This window comes from Neodiprion pinetum, chromosome 3, assembly GCF_021155775.2.
Source record: "Neodiprion pinetum isolate iyNeoPine1 chromosome 3, iyNeoPine1.2, whole genome shotgun sequence".
In the NCBI taxonomy this organism is placed as follows: domain Eukaryota; kingdom Metazoa; phylum Arthropoda; class Insecta; order Hymenoptera; family Diprionidae; genus Neodiprion; species Neodiprion pinetum.
In genome coordinates, this window is record NC_060234.1 from 39,383,879 (window position 1) to 39,388,528 (window position 4,650).

The window sequence follows — 4,650 nt, forward strand, 5'->3', positions numbered from 1 at the left end:
TACTTCCGGCTGAGTGAATGAATTTTTGACTTTCCCGTCGATGAATCACTTTTTCCCTACGTGTAAACTTGTATTCAATCATTGAAAATGCATAAAATTCGCCGGATATTTATCAGTTATCCATTTGGATTAAAAAGCTCAATAACGGACGCGTCTCGCAGTCGAACGCAATATATAATTTGTTTGGTCGCCCTGCGGGGGAAAAAGGGGGGAACTGGAATAGGCAGAACCCAGGGGGTAACCAGAGGGATGCCAGGCACTTAAGAATCGGGTTACCGAGGGTTCTCGCGTGCGCCATTGCGCCCCATCATGCTCACTTGTTGCTTTTTCCCTCGTTGCAAGAAAATCGAGCCATCCGATTCCTTCGCCGTCGGCATTGCTCAAGGAAATCGCAAGAAGGTCGCGCCTTGCAGATTCTCGGAACGGCAAGTGTCGTTTGCGCTTTTTTATCAGAAGCGGTTGTCACCGTTAGCGAGAAATCGGCGGGCTGGAGAAAAGCTCACGAAAGACTCGATGAAAGTGTACGACTAGACCAAACCGTCGACAATCCATCACTCCTTCTCTCTCTCTCTTTCTCTTCTTGCAAGTCAAAAAATTATTCGGCAGTAGATTCATTCCCGAGTGCGACAAGCGCCCCGACATTTCGTTTTACGGTTTTTCGAAACTGTCCCAGCTTACCGAAGCGATCCCATCTGCAGCTCACGTACGTGTGTATTATAGACACAGTAAATGGAAGATCCGACCCAAAGTGTCTCCGAAATATTTATCGTCGCTGTTGCGCGAGGAGCGTTGTCCCGTAAATACGTGAAACCCTCGTAAATCCACGTGCCAATCAGGTATTTAAGTTCAGTTACTTCACGGGCGGAAACTACCCTGCACTGTACACTGAAAAAGCTGTAAAACCGGTGCCAACAAATGTTGATTCAACTCTAATTTCCATTTTCGCGAAAAACATTCAAATTTTTCCAAAATCTCTTGCCTGGCAATCCGAAACCAGGAACCAGGCCAATAATTAGACAACACTTGCAGAGATTCAACAGCGTTTTTGAGGTGATTAGGAAATGGTCTTGGACCATGTTCTGTATCAGGAATCGAGTTACTTATTCCCGTAATCTTATTCTGCAATAATTTCCGTCTGCCTCGCAACGATTCAATTTGACACTTTGGTTCTGAGGAACGCGTAAGTTTCTAGCTACCTGGACTGTGAAACTAGAGGAAATAAATTGTTACGTCATATTGCTTCAAAGTCGCGATGCTGGAAAGCTGTCTCCGTGTCACTTTTGGTATTACATTCAATATATGGCGTGGTGTATAATAACCTGGCGCAATGATAATAATTTTTATAACGAGTTCACAGGCTGGAGGAGACAACCGCTGTTCGCTTCTGTCACCCGATGTCGTTTCCGTAATAATATGGCATCCGCCGAATGATAAATGCTTCAAAAGCCCTTCTCGACGTCATTCGAGCGCCGCCAACATCGCAAATGTTTTGCATGAATGAGTACGTGATGTATAAAATAATATATGACTCGTGACCCAGTTCGGAAGATAGAAAAAACAGGGCACCAAAAATTCTTTTCAACTCACCGGCAGATTTAATTTCTACGTACAGGTACGAACCGTCATTATCGCGAAAACTTCTGTTTCGCACAAAGAGAAACAAAAAGCTGACGTGCAGTTTCATCTTTTTACGTACCCCCCTTTGCTTTTGTCGAAAAACGGGATTCACAGAACTGTTATCAAAATCCAACGACAATCATTTGACGATCCCGCATAATTCGCGCGTCAACATCAGCGATCGCAATTATCGCGAAACGATCGAATAAGCCTGTGCGATCGAAAATGCGAATCAACGACATTTGGGAGACGGTAACTTTTAACGAACGATGTTTTACCGACGTTGATCGCGTCGTTTGTAAAGCTGCACCGTTAATGAATTGAGGAAAATAGTATGCCCGGCAACGAATGCGGAGAACTGGCTCGGATTTTACACTTCGACCGAGTTGCGCCGTATCCTTCGTTACGTGTGTTCATTAAAACTTTGGCTTTTCACGCGGCTGTACCAGATGTACGAGTGCTTTTTGCACGATCGCGCGGCGCTTATACCTAGGCATGACGCCTAGACGGAGAACAGGTGCGTTCGGTGTTCGCGAATCGGAAATCGCTTGGAGGGATAAAAAAAAAAATAGGATTTTTGTTTTTATTTCTCTCCCCTTTTTCGAGCTTCTGGAAGAGCAGCGCGAGCCTTGTAATGAGAATTTATATAAATTTCGCACGTATGCCCGGGATTATTGAACTCGCGATAACCAAAATGGGCCACTCGGGGTTATGGAACCTGGATAACGGATGTTATATTAATCGTTAATTAGAGCCGGGCTATTACCGGTCTCCAGATATAAGTCGATTTATGTTCCTCGGTTTGCGGGGTGAGAAAAGTTCGTTTCATATGGGAGACGGATGATGTAGAGGTTCGTTAAAATCGGCCGTCGCGAACGGAGAGCGAATTCAACTCGACGACTAATTCGGTAGTACGGCAGTCGTGTGGAACTCGAGGATTTATTCAATCCCCTCATTTGTCTCTGCAGGGAAGAAACGAGGGACGGCTTGCACTCCTAAGTAATTGACTGTTAATTTGATTCGAGTACCAAGTTAGTGTTACGTACCTACGAGATTTGACTTTGCCTCATCTTCCGAGCTCATTTAATTAGTTATTTAACACGTTATAGGCGGGGCTGCGGACTCGCCGGAGTTCTGATCCATATTTGCGGCTCTCCCTGCATATGCATGTACGGTAACCGCCCTGAACCTGGCAGGTATGCTCTCAGGATTACTTTAACGAGACAGAAATAGCGGGTAAATAATGCAAGAGTGATTCAGGGTGCCAGCCGGCTCCGCTAGATATCGGGCTGTATGAATTATTTAAAATTCTCGATCTGAATATCTCCTGCTGCAGAGGGTGAGACGGGGAGTCGAGGACATTGAAAAAAGATGCGGGAACGGGCGAATATTGAATTATCGCGGAATGTATAAATACGGTATGTTAACGAGAACCGCAAGCTTGAATATTGGCAGAAAAGTCTGGGAAGAAGGTGAGGCGTTTTTACCGGGAGAGGTAAAATCGAATCGTCTGATTGAACAAGGCTTTGCGGTTTAAAAACTTGTGTCTTCCAACTCAACGATATCTGAAAAATTCTATCAAAGTTCAAATACAAAAATTGAGTAAATTTTTCTTCTTCCTAATTGCAAAAGTGATTCGATCAGTGTCGCGAATTTAGCCAAAAATAATTTGCTAACTGATGTCATTTCGCGATGTTTTGAATACCGGATAACGTCGCGAATTCCGTCAAGCCCATTCCAAGAATGTGATTTCTTTGAAATTTCTCTCTCTCTCTCTCTCTCTCTCTCTCTCTCTCTCTCTTTTTCAAACTTTTTAGCAGACGTAGCAGCAGCTCGTCTGCAATCAATAAGAGCGAATAAACGCCTGGAAGTAAAGTTTGTAAACAGGATCGTTTCCTGCAAAGAAGGAAGGAGGCTCGCTCCTTTCTGCCAACGCCGAAAGATATTACGCGGTATAAAGTTCAATCTTGAGACGGTAACGAGGTTACGTAAGCTCACCCTCGACTTTGTTTAGCATTTGTAGAGGAGCGTTTTTTTTTTTCAAACCCAAGGGTTTGTCGCGGGCTTTTCAGGGTGGGTGAAACGCCTGAAAGCGGAACGCCGAAGGCGGGCAAGGGAGGGTGAGAGATAAGGCGGGTAAAGTTACACGTATTGGCTCGTCGTCCAATTTCCTTCAATGACAAAGACCCTCTTCTCACCAAGCGCTATAATCTTTTCTAGCCGAATAAGGCGATAACGTTGGATATACATACGTACCTATACGCAAGGCAGGGAATTTGCCCCCTCATGTATGTATTATACCCTGCTCCGGTTACACTTGCCACTTGCGCACGCGTGTCTGTGCGTGTGTGTGTGTATGGATGTTCAATAAGAGGGCCATCATATACCCGCGGTGAGGAACGAGGTGGCGTCGCTTATCAAACTGGCTGCAGCATGCGAGGATAAAGCGGGCACAGCTTTTGGCTCGGTGTATTGCGTGTTCGATGAAACAGATTGCGGTGCTCGAAACCGTGCCGTTGGTTTCATCATATCAGACTCGGGAGATAGGCAGGTAATATATTTTCTCTACCGGACGGAGAAATTCGGCTCGCACATTTTCGGGGACGATTGATACATTTTGGCATAATTTACACCGTCGCGTTGCAGGATCAATTTCTCAAAAATTGTACGTGCTCGTATCGACAGGTCTGCGTTATACGTGTATATTATACCCACATGCATTACCCAATTAAATCGGTTTATGTCCATTGAAAAGCACCCGCAAACCCAATTGGAACACTTGAAAGCCTGTATACTCCAATAAATCACTGATGCTTTTGTTAACGAATCACCCTATAAGCTTTCAAAACTGATGCAATGTACGCATCGGCATACCTTTTATATATATGTATAGAATATATGTATATATATATATTTACCGTGTTACACTACCGAAATTACTTCTCTTGATATGTACAAGAGAGCGATATGATGAACGGTATCCATAAACCATTCGAACAGACTTTGCAGTACAACGATATACGTTAGTGTTGA